The 21,840-nt window shown below is 37.3% G+C and overlaps 1 protein-coding gene across 4 annotated transcripts in view; it reads right to left on the bottom strand.

The window, feature by feature from the left end:
* Positions 1-21,840, bottom strand: part of RBPJ (recombination signal binding protein for immunoglobulin kappa J region) — a 160,471-nt gene that overhangs the window by 37,639 nt on the left and 100,992 nt on the right. Inside the window, exon 1 of one of the 4 annotated variants that reach the window (XM_027686587.1) lies at positions 2,443-3,372. The exons of the other annotated variants lie outside the window; for them this stretch is intronic. The gene's annotated coding sequence lies outside the window, so the exon portion shown is untranslated. Of the gene's footprint in view, positions 1-2,442; positions 3,373-21,840 lie in introns of those variants that run through there. 4 annotated transcript variants of the gene reach the window in all.

Below are 21,840 nucleotides of genomic sequence, written 5' to 3'. Positions count from 1 at the left end.
ATATGTTTGCTGTTGGAAGTAACTGATGCATTTGATTTCTGTAAGTGCACCCTATTCCACAGCGATATCCTTTATTTTTTAAATGAAGCTGAAAATAGTGCACTGCTATGAACTGTCTATGGTAAAGATGCACAGCTTAAAAAAATGATGTCCTACAGATTTAACATGATTAAAAAAAAAATCAAAGCACCTAAAGGAAACAATTTCTAAGAGATTAATGCAAAAGACATATAATTGTATATATGATTTCAGTTAACATGGAAGTAAACACAAGCAATTATTTACGCTCAAACAGAACATTTCACATTTATCTTTTCCACGGATGAAGATATTAAATAAATGAACCATACAATGGCTAAAACAAAGCCTTCAGAAGGAAAATTTTATCTTCTCCAAATCAAAAATGCGTTCAATATCCACAAGTCTGATCATTATGGGAAACAGAAGCAGTTTTACTACCAGTAACATTCAGTGCTAAACAAACACCACACTGGAAACACAAACCAAAAGAACTGAAATAAACAAGCTTATATTGCCAAAAGAAAGGACAGGTGATGAAGTAATTCTTCTCTCAGCCACTTTATACTCCATAGCCTACAATTCCACACAACCTTCATTCTTCACAAAGTTCTGAGTACATTTACTTTTCTCAGGCTACCCCCCTCCACGTCCCGCAAGATTTTGGGGGTTTTTTGCCCTCCACTGATTTTTGTAGGATGTTGTAACTTAATGCCATACATAATGACCCAGTCTACCCTGTGTCCCTAATTACTGTGGCTTTATCTGTGTAGTATCATAGAGTAAGCAGTTTTTAAATCCCTAGACTACTCATATCCTAAACATTTTATGGTCTTGTTCTTTCTACAGTATCACACACCTGAGGTACAGAAACTGCTGAAGAAATGACACCCGTCTCCTCTGTTGTTCCCTGCAGACACAACTGAGTTCATAAGCGCGATCCTTCCGATGCTGATGAAGTCACCAAACAGACTGACAGTTTCCAGCTCACCCATCACCCGCAGGCTGGTTCATCCCTCAGGACGAACACACACACTAACAGAGTCACGTGCAGCCACCAAATCGCTCTCGCTTTTGCCTGCCAGCAGCACTTAGGCCCTGATTCTCATTAGGGTGCCTACCGTAATAAATATTGACATAAAGACTTCATCCTGAAGATTAGGAGTTGAACTAAAAGCTAACTCATTTTTAAAAATAAATACAGTTTTCGTATTCACATAAAAAGAACCAACCTCGACCAATCTGCTTTGAAATATACTGACTTAATGAACCCTCTTTCTTATCCATCCTACAAAAGGAGATAAAATTCATTAAAATCTCACCAGTCAAGAATGTCTAAGGGACATGAACAATGCTAGCATTTCTCCTACTCCTAAAGTCCCTTTCTCCTCTGTAAAGAGCAAATGATGGGTGGTCCAACTGCACTGTGACTCTTTGGAAGTAGGGGGCACAGCAGCCCCTGAAATCACAAAACTAGAAAGTTTTTGATCAATACACAAAACATTTCCCCACTTCAACTAAAAGAAACACCAAAAAAGACCCACCTGCTCCAAGGTGAATGCCAGCAACCATGCACTATCATATCTTTGTACTGCATTATCCTGTACTGCTCCCGACTACACCTAAAGAATTTAAGTCCTCCAACACAGGGAACATATTATGTGTTTGAAACAAGTCTTCTGCTCTACAGCACTGTATACAATTTTGGCACTATATCAAAAAATACTGACAAAAATACAACAGAAAAAGCCCTGCTTCATTTAGTCACGCCCTCTCACTGCAAGTCACTGGTTCAATTAGAAACTCCCTCTCCCTTTTCTGATCCGCTTTTATCCTCCCACGTTGCTTTCATTATTGTCCTCTCTCTTTTCCAATCCCCATAAAATCAGAGAACCATAACTGAAATTTAAAGACAGCTTGCTCCATATCAGTAAACAGGCTCACTTCCAAAAAAACTTACAGAAAGTAAAAAAAATTCACTTCTTCATAGCAGTCTACCTGGAAAAAAACCTCATGCAGTCATCACTATGCCTGTATATGACTCTAAAAGTCAAAGGTCTGGTCCAAACAGGACATAATTTTAATCCAGACAGAATTCACACAGCTCTGCCACACTGAGGCAAGAAAGTCAGTAATGACAGCTTATTTAATGAGGAAGTGCCTAAACATACATCTGGAGGTGCGTTTTCCCTGCCTTTGCTTTCAGTTGTAGGCACCTGCAGCAAGAAGCTAGTAGTCCTATCAACTCAAAGGATACCACTAAAGTGTTGGAGTGGTGTAGAATGTGAGAAACAACAACAACAAAAAGATTACTCAATTTATTAATATTCCTTCATATTCACATGCTATTATTTCTTTTTTATTAACTTCCCAATAACATTGGCTCAAATGTTCAGTGGAAACTGCAGATTTACACACACTTACCTTAGCAACTGAAAGAGTTATCAGCTTGAAAAGTCAGCATACCAACAGAATCTCAGTCCCTAAAACACAATATAATTTGGCTCAGCTATTGCAACTACATAGGGAATGCACTCATTAGTTTTACCTTCATCCCCCCCCAAAAAATGAGGGGATAATTGGAAAAAGGAAAGCACCTGCACACAGTTCACAAAATTGACTACTAAAGTAATGGTGATACGTAAAACCCACCTTGAGCATGCCGTGCTTGCACTCACAACATCACACAGTCACAGCTTTCACTGACAACTACTTTGCTCAGCTTAGGATTATTGAGATTCTTCTTGTCCATCTAAAACAGCAAATTTTCCCCTGGATCTCATCTTGCACATCACCTTTGAATACATATTTCTCAAGCAAACTTGACTTTTATTTCCTAAGAAAGTGATTCTATATCCCCTACTAACCCATAATTTCAGTATCAGCGAGCCCTTAAAAAACAAGCAGCTGCCTTTTAAAACAATAAATTTCTAAACATGGTTAGGACAGAGCTATTGAGTACTAAAGCAGTGCTGTTTACAGTTACTATCTGCCCATAATTGCAAATAAGATTTAGTCTGAAGAAATATTTTTTTAGATGCATGAGGAAACAACTTTAATAAATGTATCAACTATCTTCCCGGTTGCCCGATTACTTGAAAAAAGTCACAAATTAGATACAAGAGGAGACTTTTTCAACCACTTTCTTACAGATACAGGAGCCCTGCACTATACTATAGTACCTAAGGATTTGCTCAACCTTCATTTCAATGACTAAATGTCCGCAGTGTTCAAAGAACAGTCTCCCCTCTGTATATTGAATTAACTGGAAGATAAGTACTCATCTTCTGTGCAGAAGGCAACTTAAAAAATGAATAAAAAAGAAGCACAAAATCTTCAGGCTCACGGTTTTCTCTGAATTGCCATCATTCACTGTAACACCAAAAATACATAACAGAAGGAGAAATTGTGAATGATTTTGCAAGGAAGTGGTGAAGAACCATACCAAACTTGCAAAGGCAGAAGATTCCAAAAAAGCCAGACTAACCTCACTAACTATAAAGGTAAATATGTATTTCTTTGGAATACCTCTTAAAGAGATAACAGGTTCTTGACAGGGACAGTCTTTGGTCAGCTTCAAGATTTCTAACCACTGCTCTATTAAAGTAATAGGATAATCACTTTTCCATGTGCTTTCTCTTACTCTATACATTGATAAACAAAGAAGGTTCACTACCACAGTATCTGTTTTCTCTGAGTAGAAAAACAAGGAGAACAGACTAATCTGTCTCTAAGGGGCTTATTGTCCCTGCTGCAAGCTCCTCAACCAGCTTCCCCCGCATCACCTGCAGAGCTTAGACCTTCAGAGGGAGCTAACTCAGCCCATCAATCTGTCACACCACTAATACACTGGGAAGCAGGAGACAGGGAAACAGTGGTACTGGTCGCAGAAAGCTGTTTGTTCACCTAAGCAAATTCAACTTTAACAGAAGCCAAAACAGATTACACAGAAAGACCAGCTAAGCAAGCTGTAATTCTCACAGGAAAATAACTATAATGTAAGAAAACATACAGAAGAATTCTGTAAGGAAAATGACTTGCAAAAAGTCTTAAGCATAATTAAGAGATCCAGCAGACTAACATCCTTAGTCAAAGTTTAGCTTAGGAGAGTCATAAGACTCTCACTCCAAACGCAGTCAGAACTTAATGTAAAATGACAGCTAAGTAAACTAACTTCTCTAAGGTTTAAGCAGACCAACTCTGATAAGTCTTGATGTGACAGTTTAAGTCCCCACTGTCTCAAATGCCTTTCCCACCTCTCTGCTAGGTCTAGGCAAGCAAGTTGGACTGTGGCTTCACGGGCAACTGAGCTGATTTGTCACCACCAAGACAGGTCCTGCCTGCCAGCTTCCCCCTGGCAAAACTGACCTATCCCCACACACCAACATTCAGCACGTCAGACCTTTCTACAGACAAATTCGAATCACAAACCCACTGAGGGTCAGCACAACCACAGTGCAATCAAAAGGGACACTGAGAGGAGGTTTTGACCTCCCACTTCAGTAGCAGGGCACTATTAGAAACCTGATGCACCCATAGCTTCAGTTTAGACCCACTTCATTGTATTTTAAATAATGTAAATAAATAAATAAATAAATGCCAACATTCCTTTCACGGGTCTTGTTTTAGGAACTGTAAGATCTGTATTCTCAACACTAGTACATGCAGTGCTTAGCCCTCCAAAGCAAAAGTTTCAGGAGCCATTTTTAAGTATCTTTACTTTATTTTTACACTTCTAAAAAACACCTTTAAGAAATAGAGACAATTTCCTATCATCTCCTTCCTTCAGCAACTCAGTCATGTTGGTCAACTTTTTTTACAGAATTTTCTTTTTTTTTTTTTAACACGGTATTATGACAGTCTGTACCTCTCCTTTAATTCTCCTTCTTCCTCCAACTTCTATACTGTGAGCCTTCACAGTGCAATACGGAAGCAGCTCCTTATACTCATTAAAAGAAAACTGCAAGAGTTCTATAAGCTTCCTTCTATGAACTGCATCTCATCCACTGATTCTAGACTTGTAAAACAATTCAAAAATTGTATCAGTAGGTAAGCAGAGAATAGGTTATCAGGTCCCAAGCAGGTTTCCATGCAAACAGTCATTTCCAAACAGGCAAATAAAATTAATCTCTTTAGTAGGTTAAAATGATGACCTAAAACCTGTGCATACATATACTTTTTAACAAAGCTCTATTTGGCAGCAACCTGTTTTACAAAATTACAGGGTTTCCTAGATATCAGATGTTTTCTTATTTCATCACCCAGGAATTATGTGGTTACACCAACATTAACTGGGCATAGTTGCAAAATGAGCTGCCAGTATCCTAGAATTAATCAATCTCAAGTATATTGTTTCGTAATTAAGCTTATGAATACATCATCCCATGAATATAAAAACAGCAGCAATAAACACATCCCAGAAAAGAGGGAGAATTAGAAGGCTCTTTTTCAACTTTCTAGGACAGCTAAATCAGTTCGAGGCCATTCTTCACTGTTAATCTTTTTCAGTGTGGTTGTGCTGAAGGTCTCTAACTGGGAAGTATTTTATATAAGCAAATTGTTCTTAAACTTCTACAGTCACATAACTAGACAGCAAAATTAGGTGCTATTCCATTTGCAGTTTACAAACCTGTGTTTTAATAAAAACATAATTGTTTTGAAAGATTTAAAAGCTGTGTGTTTTTTGTCATTGTGGTTGAATTAATTCACAGTTAAGTTCTTTCTATATTTCTACGATATTAATTTATACTGCAGCTACAGCTCCTGCAACAATCAATAGAGCATTCCAACATAGGAAAGACAGAAATTCAGATTCCCATTTAACAAATACTTGAAGGAGAAAGAAAAAAATAGGGTAAGTACAACAAGTATAATTCTGTTTAAATAATTTAAGCTAGCAGCTTCTTTTCATTATTGCTATTTTCAACTCCAAAACTTAACTATTTAGAAACAATTTGCTAGAGAAATATAATCTCCACAATGCTTATCATCAAATATGATAATACTTTCAATAACTGTTACGGTAAGTGGGTCAACGATCCCTGAACAAGATAACTAAATGGACACTCCAAAATTGAACTTTTACTCCTCCTTATCACAGTATATTTACAATAACCATATGAAAAGATTAGAGTACATGGCTGGAATGTTAGCAGGCTAACACCTTATCCTCCTTTCTTCTGGTATTATAATATTACAGTTCTCTTACATAGTTACACATGCTCCTATTGTGCCCCAACGGTTTTTATGCAGCATTTTTCATAAGAAAAAATCTGAAAAACACAAATGCAAAGCAGTTATTATTGTCCATTTTTTTAAATGGGAATTGTGTGAATCATACTTAATTCAAGTAGGCTTGCTTTTCAGGTTTGTCAAGTTTGAACTCCACACAGATGCAAATTACTGGTAAAACTTCTCCCTGCATCTTAATGAGGTACACTATAAACCATGAAGCCAACTTGAAAACAAGAATGTTTTTGAGACAAATTTTACTTGACTTAGGTGTTTTAAGTGTTCAAGGAACTAGCATTTTAAGAGAAAATTTGACCCAACAGCACTTAACTTCCACATGATCTTGAACCTGTGACTGCTACAACTCCAGCTTCCCAGAATAACGCCTGTGCTGGCACAAATTTTTTGCAAGGATTTTGCAGCACGATAAGCTGCCTAAGCAGTGCTGTGAAGACTCCCAACTGCTGAGCTCTGAACCCAACCTCTTTTCAAAACATTGCCTCATCCTTCCAAGAACGTTCAGGCCAGAAGGGAAAGCAAATTGTCAAAACTGTTGTGAAGTATTAAACAACCAAATTTGTCACTTCAGCTAGCAGATACCACCATTTCAAGTATATCTTTACTGGTTTAAAAATGATTGCCAACACAGGACTACCAAGTATGCAGTATGTGGAACACGCTGATCAGTAGGGAGATTTCTTTCACAGAATTCCTGCCTATTGCTGCTTCAAACAGGGCAGACTGAGCTCTCAAAAAAAAAAAAAAAAAAGGAAAAATTATTGACAAATGCGATCATTAAGGTTCAACAATCAGATGGATAACCAGAAGTATGGAATGAACATATGCAGATGCCCATGCAGCCAAGATAAATGAACAAAAAAAGTCTCATCCTGAAGAAAATCAGGAGATGACCTATACTAGAAGTTACTGGTTAAAATTCAGCATTTTAGAGAGATGGTATCTTTTCTTCCAAGGCATTAATGCATTCTGGAAAATATGGCACATTAATGTGTCCACAGAGCAGCTTAGTGCTGTAACAACTAATATTCCTTCACTGCTTTTATTTCCCCATTCACTAAAAAATGAAGCTTATACTACAAAACTGATTAGCCATCCTTGAAAAAACTTTGGAACCCATAAATCAGTTCTAACTAAGTTTAAAAAGAAGAAAAGAGCTTTTCAAGATAATTAAGTTGCTATGAGTTTTATGAAAACTGGAAGTTGGATAAACATTTCCAAAATACCGATGTCATCAAAAAAGACAAGCAGAACTTGGAAATTATATACTGTTTCACAGCTGGTCACTTTGCATATGCCATTTGGATAGACCGTAAGCACATGCCTTAGCTCTACTACAGCTACACTTTGCCCACTAGGGATGAAGGAGCTTGTGGTATTGTCCTGTAAACTCTCCTCACCATACAAGGCTCAAATGCACAGGAAACACAAGTTCTTTAGTCCTGTTGTTTATAGAACAACTTAGAGGCCAAAAAACCCCAACCCTGTTACATGACAATAACATATATAAAATGCAGTCTAAACAAATGAAGAAAGTTCAGAATGCCAATTTTAAACTGCCTCAATTATCTTATAGGGTTATGGGAAAGATTGGTTATTGTCAAGACAGCATTTATATCGAATACGATACCAGCATTTCACCTTACAAGTCTTTTGAACTTGTTATTTACATGCTGCTCACCCAGGCATAAGAAATAGAGAAACCAACTGTTTGCTCTACAGTCAGATTGTAAGCAGAGGGTCTCCAGAATCTCTAGTGGCAATAATACATTATGAAATGCAACTTAACTGTTGAGTTACACGCAATTTTAGGGCCCCTGCCTTAAACGGATTTTTAAACAAAAAAAAGCCCATGAGTTGCATACTGAATTTATTTATGACTATAACTCTCTTGGAACAGGTATCAAGTTATGTTATATTTACTAGCCTGAAGAAAGCCTAATAAAACATTCTGGCAATTTAAAGATAAACACCAGAAAAGTATAACACTGGGTAATTTTTTTTTATTTAGTTAGCTACCCTACTTGCTATGATGGTGCCTAGCTTTTTAAATAGATGGTATTGCTATGGGGCAGAGGAAGAACTGCTAGACCATCTGTATGACAAGAAGGGTAGTGGGAGAAGTGAAATGTGAGCAGCAGGTTTGGAAGCCTGAGGTATTTTTCACTTCTGTTTTGTATTTTTCCATATACACAGGAAACTCCCTTGGGGGGAGAAAGAACAACTTCCCCACAGCTAAATACAAGAACACGTGTAAAACAGAAAAGCCACTCAATGTTTCCATACTTTAACAAATAAGAATGTGAAGAATCAAACAAAAACTTCAACACTGAGAAAGTAAAATGCAGTTTTCCCATCTCCAAAATTTATTTCAGACAATGTCTTTGCAGTAGTAGTAAATTCAAGAGAAGATTCCCTCCACACACATATACAAAGATTGTCATGCACCTTCACATTTAGAGAGTCCATTCTGTTCCCTAACCCCAGACTACCATCCATCCATTCCTCTTCACTCCCTTTTGCTATTCCAAAGTGAAGCAAAGATGAAGAAGAAGGAGAGAGTTAAGACAGTCCACCCAGAGGTGCAGGGCCTTCCACTCCCACTGCTACTGGATGCAAGAGTTATTCAGGCCAAGACTCCAGCAACTCATTTCTTCAAGAGCAGCTGAAGAAGAGTAAGACCCATACAAGCCTAAATGGTACCTCCCCTGAACATTCTCCTGTCTGTGACTATTTTCAGTTCAAAGGACTTTTGAGCCCAATGTTGATATCAGGAATGAACGCAACTTTTACTAATAACTGGACCTCAGATGGTCCAGGCACACTGTAGGTAGTAAAGGACACATACTAAGTGCTTTGGGCCCCAGTGGGGCAGAGAAGAGGCCAAAGGAGAGCTCTGTTACACAACAGGACAACACTAGATGTGCAAGGAAACCTTAAGGCAACTTGGCACCATCAATCATCGATCAGCCTCAAAAGGTCACCCAATCCCAGAATTAAAATTCAGTTTTGACATATCAGCAAACCCAGTTTCATACTGGAGTGGTACTGGAAAAGCCTGCAAATCACAAGGCTCAGGAGTCACAGAGGCTCAGAGCACTGCGACAGAACACCACAGCTGTCTGAAAGGATGCACAGAAACCAGCTGTCAAGTGTGACATGATAACACAAATGCTTATTAATAAAGTTAACCACAAACATTAAGGGAAAGCATAATGAATCTCTACTAGTAATTCTTTTTTTTGGGGGGGAGGAGCAGGGAGAGGGCAGTGCTGTTGAGTTTTTCTGGTTCAAGTTATTTTTTTTTTAAACAAGGAAAGGATTTTCAAGTTTTCCCCCAGAGATTGGCAACTACAAAGCACAATGTCCTCTGGGAAATAAATCAAACAAACAATGCTGTGATAGATATCAAACAGCTTTTCAACTGTGCTACTTTCAATAGTTACAAGACCTGGTCAACCATGCCAGCACACCTGGGGACAAATGTGTAGTAAAGTCAACATCAGCCCACCACTCTTCCCAAAACACAAGGAGCATAGAGAAGTCCTCAGAGCTCCAGTTACCCTGACTGGTTTTGTAATGAAGACTAACAGAGGCCACCTTTTCAGGTATACTAGAGCCCTGCTAAAAGGGCTCCCTGGGCCTGCATGCCACCCAGCAGTTTGCAAGCAGTATAAACGACAGGTGAATACAGGTTACTTACAAAAACGACACTGTGCCAAGACCTAGGGCACTTTGAACTCAGAGTCCTCAAGAAGATGCTTCTAACAGCTACAATTAGCTACAGACACTGCAGAAAACAGACAGAATAAGCAATGAAAAGAAATGAGACAAAGTCAAAAGCAAGTGGACAATGCAATAAATGGCCTCAGGCAGAAGAAAACGTAGTGGATTCCATTACAGATTATTTGGCAAAAGAGAAGCTGATAAATGACTCAACTCTTAGGAGAACAGTATGAAGCTACTTTTGGCTTCCAAGAAAGAAATTAGGAAAGCAGCTGAAAAAAAGGAAGAGGCCACAGACTGAAGGAGCAATGATGATCTAGGACAATCCTTAAGTGTTTGCTTCCTGTTTCTCCCAACTATGGTCCAGTGTTGCAAGACTGATAGCTTGAAGGTTCCTTTTACCAAAGGAGAAAGGTTGGACACATCAGCCTCACAGGCTGGAACCATTATTCAACTCCAATATGTCCAAAGGACATGCCTATTTGACTTTTTAAATTTTATTGCTAAATGAAGTGGGGAGGATGCTTTAGACAAAGGGCTACATGTGCAGTTTAATCAGCAAGAGCAAACTGAGGCTCACTGTTGAAAAAAAAGTGCACTATTGTTACACATAAAGTTCCTGAATATCTTAATATTAAGCTTTCAACTACACATTTTTTGTGAAGCAACAGAAGCAGACAAGATCATGACGTGTATCACAAAACCTACAGACTAATAAAGATGCCTTTATGATGAGAATAAAAAATGTAGAAGAGAACTATTTCAATCAAACTGGTAGTTTTTAACCTATATTAAAACACCCCGGGTACAATACTATTTCTCTAAGGTTCTGAAAAGGTATTAAGAAAAGCAAATCTAGTACTTACATTCAACCACTGAACCAGGCAAAAAGAAAAGCTACAATTTTATGCAGAAAGTCGCATGTTCTTTTAACCCATCTTATGTTAGGAGAAACTTGCATACAGTAAATATTAATCCAAGTTGTCAATCAAAGCAGTATAACAAATAACCCAAAGCGTATCTGTATACACAGACACACACCCACCACTATTTGGGCAATGTTTATTTACAGAATTCAGCTTTCAAAACCTGGTCTCAGCTTTACTCTGTTTGCTTTCATCACTTCAAAAACAATCCTTTCTCCTAGTTCTGTTGCTTTAGAAATACACTATGTTAGTAAGAACAAAGTGTCCTGCTTCTTCACAGCTTTCAATATACACTCTACAAAGCCACTAGGAACAGATTGCAGTCTGAATTCAAAGTTCTATTTTATCCATCCTCTTTGGAGTAGCAAAAGGATAAAAAAATAGTAATAGCTTCCCACACATGAAGGGGACTGAAACATTTCAGTAAAAGGAAATAACAAAACTCTTCCAAAATAAAGTGATCCTCCACTATGTCTTCTTTCCTCTCTCAAAATACATTTCCTGCCTTCACAATATTAACAATTAGGATCTTCCTTTGGCTTTTCCCATTTCTATTAAGCTTTCCTCCTCTCTGTGTCACTGTTTTGTTTTTTGTTACACGAGGTATCTGGGGTTCTTGAATTCTTTAGATCGTGATCAAAGGCACTGAGAGAGTCAAGTTCCAAGTTCCAAAAAGTAAGGAGTAGGGCTTGGACTTGATTTAAAACATACAGTTGTTAGATTATCTCATTAATTGAGTAGCAACAGCAACTTTGCCATTCTGTAAATAATGGTGGCGGTGATGTTCTAAGCACACCGGAAGCCTTACAGAGCTAGTAAAAGGAAAAATTCAGGGGAAAAAGGGAGCAACACTGTTGTGAAGTAGTCTGAAAGTACTGCTCTGGACAAAGGTAAGTGAGCATGGACTGCCCAGGAACAAAGAGAATAGGGCTTACACAGAACCTTTACGGAAAAAAACAGGGAAAGTATTCCAGTGTACTACTCCATGAAAATAATTAAAGGAAAAAAAAAAAAGAGATGTAGAAGCACAACTAATTGAGGGCTGCTCACAAAATTCAGGAGAGAACAAGACTGAAAACAAGTAAGTAAAACACAAAACTGTACATTATTTCAATATACTTTATATGTAACAAAGGAAGTAGAATTGACCAGATCTACACTGGTATCAGAGGAAAGGAATGTCGGGCAGTGGCTATACACATTTTTCAACTAATATCAAAACCAAAAAGCAAAAATATTAACTGGGAATGAAATTTGGACAATGGTAGAATAGTATTTTTCATCTTATAAAAAATAATATCATTACTGAAGGAAATCTTCTACAATTGAGGCATTAGGTAGAAGAATACTGAACACAACAGAGAAAATATCTGAAGTGCCACCAGTAAAATCTGTTAAGAAAGTACTTCCTACAAGCATATCCACAATTTAATCCTATGCAGCAGAAACACAGAGGAAAACTTCCAGTAAGTGAAGAAGTCTCTTATCTCTACAGATACAATACTCATCACTGCCTAGTAACTTCTGGCAAACATTAATCTGTTGCTTTTGGAGATTTTTTTATTTTTTATAAGAACTGTTCAAACTGAAAAAGAATAACTTTCAAATCTAAACTGATGCAATACTACTTCCATGACTATGCAAACTGACAAGTCTAACCAGTCCACTGCTAACTCTAAGTGCCATACAGCAATACGGTGAGACAGTAAGGCAGTAAGTAAATAATTAGAGAAAAATCAACTGACCTGAGTATTTAACAATAAAAAAAAGTTAAGATTTTGTAAAAAAAACCTACTTGAATGAAACACTGGAAAGCCATGGGACGTATGTCAAGAGTTTTCTTCTTATATATTTTATTTCCATATGAAAATTCAGCCTAGATTCAACAAGCACTCACATAAGGACTGGCTTAAAACTCTGCCTTGAATGGTACCTTCAGCATATCTTCTGAGGTCACCTTTTATTTACTGCAATCTCAAAAGCCACATGCAGATGCAGCTAGTCAAAAAAAACAACTTTTATCCTTACAGCACAAGGGATCCAATAAAAAGAGTTGCCCTATACTTTCTAGTAGCCTTTAACAATTGTAAATGACTGTAAAGGCCTGATCTACTTTTCCGTTGCCACTATCTGAAGTAAGATTTATCATTTCAACAAGCTAATTGTGAGTAAAACTTCTCAATAAGACCTTTTTTAAATATTGTTTCATATTGTTTTGCCTGCTAACTGCTGTGAAATACAAGTATTTTGCCCATTGCACATAAAAATGCAAAAAGTTCTGATGTTTGTTTTGGTGCAGTTCTGACATTTGTTTTAACACAGTACTTGGTACTTTGAGAGTACTGCTATCTAAACATAGGCACTGCGAACACTAATCTTATTTACTGTATTATCAAAACTGAACATGAACATGGTCAACATCTATATTATTAATTAAAACAGATTTCAGGATAAGTTTTCATGCCTTTCTGTTTCAGATGATCTTTAGAGCAAAAAAAATTACTTCAGCTGTAGAGACTCTATTTTCTATCGCTACATAACATATTCTTCTGTCTCTCTTGAAGACAAACTAAGAGGCACATTTACCTCCATAATCAGCAGCAAAACAATTAATACAGGTAGCCACTCTTGTAAATTCAGTGCTTATACAAAGATCTCTCTTTTACATCATGATTAGAATTTCATGTTAGTATCATCTGTGCTGACTGAAACACTTTGTCATAATGCATCAAGCGTACTACAAATCTCTTTCACAGAGGAAGCCTGATCCCAAATACTTTTATTAACTGCTCTGTGTGACTTAATTAGTGAGAGATTTGTAACACACACATAAACAAAACAAACCAAAATTAACACCAACCATGCAATACTAAATAAAAAAAAAAATGGAATGCATAAGGGGAATTAAAAAAAAAATAAAATCAAAACCAACACCTCAGGACTCAGTGCTGGCAAAGAAGTGCTGAACAGCAGAAGAAAAGAATTTGGCCAGAGAAATACTTGGACAGAAAAGACACGTCCAAAATAGTTTTGCTATATCCCCATAACTTCTGGAAGATATTACATTATTAAGGATTTTACTAGTCATCACTGTATATCTACTACAAAACTAAGAGAGCGTGAAAAGAAACACACACATGCAGAATAACAGCAGTCTTTCAATGAAGCTTTTTCTTTTCTGAATTCTTACACCCACTACTGAAGCCAGAGCTCGCTGGCAGATTTGGAAAGTGGTGACACTTTTTCAATTTTGAAAATAAGTACCTATGCAGAATAATTCCTCTGCAGTATAAAGACATGGCTACAACACACTGCAGCACCACCTCATTTTATTACATCCCACATTTATCCACTGTATTTGTCTCAATTATGTAAGAGCAGCATCTCTCTAGTGCCTATTCTAATACCCCTCACTATAACCAAAACATTAATGATGAGCACAGTCACTCTTGAGTCTTCCTTACCATACCTTTCTCTTATGCAGATTAAAAACCTACAGAAGTTTGGTGTCTTGTGACCACCTTCCACAGCCAGAGTTGGGCGAGAAGACATGGTGTCACCTGTCAAAACCCAGGGAACAGCCTGGAACTACACCAAGCAACAAGAAGAGAGTCAGGAGACAGTCATTCTATTTCCACCTCTCCATGGACTTTCTGTTTGACCTTGGCAAGTTACTGATTTTTTGTGCTTGTTTTTTCATGTTCAGGACATGAAGAGCTTTTACGCAGACGGCTGGAGCAACAACAATAACTAAGTCTAATTATTAGTTATTCTATTATGCCTGGCCTTAGAACTCTTCCACAATGGCATAAATTCAGAGTGAGGACAAGAACCTCCAACTCTCTAGATTTTAATTTTGAAGCTCTCTTTATGTAAGATCACCAGTGAAAGCAGTAACAGCCCTTATCAAGACACTCTCCCCTGTATAAATAACAGATAAAAGCTTAGTTTCACAAATTCTTGTGCTGAGCAAACAAGTTTAACCGTATTTTCTACACTGACAGTTCCTAATCCACAATTTGCAAAAGAAACACTACCAGCAAGATCCTTTGCCGCTGCTTCCAGACAAAATTTAATTACGGAGTTAAAATAAGAGCTGCCAGGAAAGGGAAAGTAGGATATTGTTTAAAGAGTATCTTTTATTCTGTGAAGTTTCTATGGTCCGGGAAAAATTAGGGACCAGTATTTTGCACAATTCAATTCCCTCTTTCAGGCTTGGAAAATTCTGAATTTCATGGCAGCCTGATCAAGTTTCATTCTGATACCAAGTTTCCTGGTAATCTCCCAAAGCACCACACAGTGGAAATATGCCACAAGTATGGCTTTAAAAAAACAACAAATTGCAGATGAAATGTTCTACAGACCAAGCAATCTTACCAAGAATACAAGCAGAAAGGCTTTTTTTCTGGCACATTTAGAAAAATGTCTACATTAGTCTGCACTCATAAATGGAAAATTTTAAGTGTTCATTCTGCTACTCAAGTAACTATAAGAAATTAGATTAACAACTGAATAACTGACTAGGACTGACTATATAGCAGTATATACTGCTTAATCTAACCTATCAGAAGTAGAAAAATTAAATGAAGAACCGGGTATATTCTCACACAGAGAAGTTAAAAATGACCAGTTGCCAAAACAGCTTGATGCATATTAGAGAAGGTGTTCTGGATTTTCACTACAGTGATTACATGGCACTGCATACAAGTTAGTCATGCAATTACAATGAAGCGGAGACACCCCTTGCTCCTGAATAAGAAACAAATGAGGAAAAGTTATACCATAGCACAACCACCGTAAGGTCTTCATGTCTTCCAGTGAAGCAATGTAAACAACTTTAGAATCATAGACTCAGAATATCCTGAACTGGAAGGGACCCAACAGGATCAGTAAGTCCAACTCCTGGCCCTGCACAGAACACTCCCAAGAATCACACCATGTGCCAGCATTGTCCAAATGCTTCTCGAACTCTGTCAGATTTGGTGCTGTGACCACTTCCCTGGGGAGCCTGTTCCAGTGCCCAAACACCCTGCGGGTGAAGAACCTTTTTCTGATATCCAGCCTAAACCTCCCCTGACACAACTTTAGGCCATTGCCTCGGGTCCTGTCACCGGTCATCACAGAGAAGAGATCAGTGCCTATCCCTGCTCTTCCCCTCACAAGGAAGTTGAAGACTGCAATGAGGTCTCCCCTCAGTCTCCTCTTCTCCAGGCTGAAGAGACAAAGTGACCTCAGTCCCTCCTCCTACGGCTTCCCCTCAAGGCCCTTCACCACCTTTGTTGCCCTCCTTTGGAAACTCTCTAATAGTTCAATATCCTTCTTATATTGTGGCATCCAAAACTGCACACAATATTCAAGGTGAGGCCACACCAGTGCAGAGCAGAGCAGGACAATCCCCTCCCTTGACTGGCTGGCGACGCTTTGCCTGATGCCCCTCAGGACATGGTTGGCCCTCCTGGCTGCCAGGGCACTGCTGACTGAGATTCAATTTACCCTCGACCAGGACCCCCAGATCTCTTTTTGGGGTGCTGCTCCCCAGTCTCTTGTTCCCCTGTTTGTACATACATATACATACAGGGCTGCTCTGTCCCAGGTGCAGAATCTGGCACTTGCCCTTGTTAAATTTCACATGGCTGGTGACTGGCCAGCCCTCTAATTAGTCAAGATCTCTCTGCAGGGGCCTCTCTTAATTTAAATAACTACGGAAATATGTACTTAAATTCAACAAGCACGCTTTCAAGACTTATCTACATAAGAAGAGCCTCGCAAACTTCCTGAAAATACATGCTGTTGACTGCAGTTTTCACACTGCTTTAGAAAGAAAAAATCATGTCCCAGCAGCATGTCATTCATTGAACAATCTTATAAATCAAAATAGTAAAATATTATAATGATATTTTATAGTAAAATTTTATCCATCAGTAAGCTTTTAAAAAATAAAAATCCTAAATGGAACACAGAACTAGTGTTTATCATTGTCTCTTTTAATACATAATATATATATAATGTTAAAATATATTATATATAAAAGTCTCCATCTATTGTAAGGATGCAAAACTGCAACCCTAATCAAGAGATTTCTCACACTGTACATGCTGAAACCTCTACCTTCTTTCCTTTTTAGGCAAAAAAGTTTACCACTGCAAATATGTAGCTTACGCATTTACAAGCAAAAGAGCAAGAAGATACGTGGCCATATGTCACCATCTGGCTAACTAAAGTCCATTTGACAAGTAGGAAGTATTTTGCAGAAACTGAAATTATTTTAAACAGTATAAATAGGCTTTGAAAATGGCTGTTATATGACACAGCAGAGACAACGAAAGAGAGTTTCTTCAGATTGCAAAGGGTACTTAACTTTCTTTTAAAGAAGGTAGCAACCACAAAATACACACACACATCAAGTATGACTAAAGAGCACCACAGCATAAGTAGAACCCCAGGAAATGAGATAATGTAAAACTAAGTTTAGCACTTTTCCAAGACTCAGTAAGAATATAGATATGGAAACTGCTATTTTCTGTTAATAATTTTCTCTTCAAAGAAATTTACTGGCTGTTTCCTTTTTTGCCTTTTTATATTGGAAAGATATAATGATAATTCTATATTTATATTTCTATATTTATAATACAACTATAATATTCTATATTCTTTCACTGCCACTCATAATCATAATTATTAATTAATGCAATTATGTTCCAGACAAGTATCAAGTGTCTAATAAGCACTGCAAGCATTTCCACATAAAATAAAGTTCATCAAGATCAAGAATATTACTGTACATCTATAAGTATAAAATTGTCTTGAAATGCTATAGACTTAAAAGGCATATCCAGTTTTGTCAACAGACAAGATTTAGTCTGACAATACGGTTAGTGACATTTAGCTTTTTCCCTCCTTTACCTAAATACACAGGAAAAAGTAAGAAACTCTATAAAAGCAGGCAGACACTACAATTGCTCATTTTTTAAAAACACTGAAATAACAAATCCACTTAGAAACACACCTTCCTTGTGAAATGCTCTTGGGAGGCAGCAATCCAGCACCTTACAGTGACATATAAGTCAGTTAATAATGTGCTTGCAATTAACATCCAAAGAATTTAAGGTGGCGAGTATTACGAACATAGAAGAGATGCCCTGAAACTTCAAAATTCTGCTGACATGATTCGCTCTCCAAATGTGAAACTAATATTTTGCATAAACTATATTCTTCATTCCCAAGAGAGATTCAAATGTGTTGCATGAAATAGAATACTTGTTTGTATGAAATATCTATTTTACAAACCTAAATTACAATTTGTCTCTTCAAGTTTGTCAATAAACAGAATAGAACGGGTTTGAACTGCACCTTAAAGGTACTCTTCACCAAAAATTAGTTACTAAGTATAAAACCTTTTTTCAAAGTCTTTGCCACTGAAGGCACCACAAATCTTCTAGGAAGACTTCACGTGTACAGGCTATTTGCCCTTCTTTTCACAATACTTTTAAATATAGAAATATTGCAGTTCAAAATAATGAAAAATAACCCTAAAATGAATTAAAGAAACTCTCTCTCATTTGCAAATCTAGTATAATTATGCAACTCATAGCACAGAACATGATACTTAAAACAGAGTTACTTTGGCAAAAAGGTATCAGCAAGGGATATTGTCTTTTAATTGGCTGTAACAAACATACACATACTATGCCAAATAAAATAGTCTAAAATTATTCCTGGAGAAATCAAGCTATAGAAAGATTATTTTCAAAGTTTCTTTGTGCTTTGTATCAACCAGAATAAGTCAAACAACAAAGAGCTACTTAATACAATGAATAAACAATGAAAGCAAATTAAATCCGAATTAAGAGCTTAACTACATAAAACTGCTCCTACTGAAACTACAAAAGGTTAAAAGATTATTTGCCAGCATAGCAGAAGATTCCTTCAAGATTACAGTGCTCACAAGGATTTCCCAATAGTCAGACTTAAGACAACACATGCTCCTTGATAACGATTTAAATGGTAGTCACACAAAACATCTACTCATTTGATTGTAAACGAGTTTTTCCCAACCTTTAACACTCATCAGGTGCATATACACAATACAACAGCTGTAGTTATGCCATTACTCAAATCTTAATAAGCACTGTTTAAACCTTCAGTGACAGTAAAAATGTAGCCTGAAGATCCCATCCATGAATTCTAGTCCTACAGTCTACATCATCCTGTTTCCACTCAAGCTTCCTTTAAACCATTCTCACTGACATCTCTTGCAGCCTAACCCTATGAAGAGGCTCAGAATCAACACGTAATTCTTATCTTCCTAGACTTGTCCACCTCCCAAGACTACCAGCAATGCTTCTTTTCCGCAAATACTCTCCCTGACTTCCTTGGCATTGTTGCTCTCATGATTCACCCCTTATCATTCCAATTGTTCTTTCAGTATATCCTCCTGAAGGAACCTCCTCATTCACCTGTACTATTTTATGAATCATTTAATAGGTTTCTGCTGTGCATTCCTTTCCATTCTTCTTCACTCTATCCAAGGCCAGGATTCAAATTCAACTATGAACTCCCTGCCACTAATCAGAAACATCCTTTCTAATCCCTATCTCCTGTGCTTGTCCAAGTCAACATCCCAGCTCGCATCTCTCTTTCCCCATACTGATACCTCACTATCAGCTCAGCCTCAGCACAGACAACACATAGGTCTTATCCCTTTTATCACTGCTTCAGTCTCCTTTCCACTAATGCAACTCATGAACTTTCAGGAATCTTAACTAAGCGTTAGCACTCAAACCATGGTTCTCTATAGGTCCTAGAAATAACCTGGTGTTGAGATCCTGGCGATGCCCATCACATTATTAAGATATTCCTTCAGTAGCTTAAGTTTTAACCAGTGACCACAGCAGTTCACATCTGAACTAGTGAAGCATCCTTCATCTTTCAAAATCCAGAACTGACCCTCATGAACATTGCTCTCTCAATAGCTTTTTTAGCCCAAGGTCAGATCACACAAGTTCTCCCTTCACTCTCTACTTCAAGACCCTCACTGGTCAATGTCTTCATCCTAAAATTACTAATCAGGATGCAGATGAGGTTAAAGTTTCGATAAACTGTTATATTTTCATCTCTGAACTTCTCTTTACTTGGCCGTGTGGCTGGAAGAGCTCCACAAAGCAGCACCTTCTCTCAAAAAACCCCCTACAAGTTTTTCATTGTTCCATTAAAAACAAATAAAACTACCAGATGGCTGGGACATCTACACCAGTACACTGAAATTCACTGCACTGATGCCAAATATTCTCCTGTGTCATCACAGATTTTATGTGTCTTCCCTTGCCCTTAAATCATCAAGCATTCTGGGTCAGGAAACCCCTCTTAACCACTCAATTCCGGGATGACTAACTCAGACACGGAACTTGAATAGCCTGTTACTTCTAAAAGTGTATGAAAACGATTTCTACTTTACAGTGGCTATGGAAAACATCATACCAGTGATAAGCCCACTCAAGTTATTTTAGTCTTTTTCAAGGCTTCTCAACCTGTTTGAAAAATAATCCAAATATTATATCTTATACTCCTATTACAGAGGTTTTCACTGGTAATTGAGTACTCAAGTCAATGCCTATATTTATCATTTCAATCTATCCTTTCTAAATTTTGTGCACTTGCTGCTGGTATAGGTATCTTTGCAAGGGCTTGGTTTTTTGGTTGTTTTGTTGTTTTTTTGGGGGGTTGTTTTGTTTTGGCTTTTTTTGCAATGGTTTCTAGTATTTTAAAGATCTGGTTGTCCCAGGCTACCAAGAAGACACCAGTCCATAAGTTATGTAATTTTAAAATGACATAAAATTAAGTTCATGGCATTGGAGTTTTTCTGTCATGTGGCTGTGTCAGACCTAGCACAGCAATTTTCAAACTGACACCTATAGGTACATTTGTAGTACCAGTAATTATTTAAAACCAAGTGTTTTGCACTCAAAATGTGCTTCTCTAATTATATAAGATTTTCATTGATTTTGTCATCTTAAAATTATGTTTCCCTAAATTGTTCAAAAGCAAAACCAAAAACACTCCACAAAACCCCAAAACACTATCCTATAATTCCAGCCATAAATTATCCACTTCTTTTAATAATAGTTCAAATTGTAACTCATTTTCAGTTACATACCTCATGTTTCCGTGTACTTTCTCATTATATTTGGTCCTGACACTGTGAAATTTAGGTTCAGTCACATTGTACATACAAGCAAATTTGATCAAAACACTTGAGATGCATCAGCACGAGTATGCAAACAACAAAGTGGTAACATACCCTGACTGCCCCCCAAAACTACTTCCATTCCAACACAGCATAAACCTATGTACTGTAATTTAAGCTCAGTCATACAGTTTTCACAGGAAAAAAAAGTTTTTACATCCAGCTAACAGTGACTGCAGGACAGCCATATAAGCTTTACCTCAGGTTTGAGCACCCCTAGGAATTGCAAGCTGCCCATTCAAACACAATGCAGGATTTGCACACTACGTTCTTCACTTAACTGCTTTTTAATTTCAAGCACTTTTTTTCCCCTCTGTGCAAGTAAAGAACAGTCCAGAAAGAAAACTGCTTGTACTGACTATTTTGAAAAAAAAAAAATAAAAGCTAATGGAGTATCATCAATTTTTAATCCTAATACACATAGAAAACTCAGCAACAGAGATGTACTCTAAAAACAGGTCATATAATAAAAAAAAAAAAATATCAAGCTTCTGAATGCAATCTAAATTTAACATTAACCAAAGTTAACGGATTTCATTTTACCAATGCTAAAGCATTTAATAATAAGAAAACAAGACTACTTTTCCAGAGAATTATTCGAATTACAGGTTTTGAACAATAAATTTAGCATTAAAATCCTAACCTGCATACAATTTTCTCATTCCTGTTAAAATGTTA

Source organism: Neopelma chrysocephalum, unplaced genomic scaffold, assembly GCF_003984885.1.
Source record: "Neopelma chrysocephalum unplaced genomic scaffold, ASM398488v2 Primary Assembly neopelma1_71, whole genome shotgun sequence".
NCBI classification, from domain to species: domain Eukaryota; kingdom Metazoa; phylum Chordata; class Aves; order Passeriformes; family Pipridae; genus Neopelma; species Neopelma chrysocephalum.
Note: the sequence above shows the minus strand (reverse complement) of the source record. Positions and strands in the feature narration are given on the sequence as shown.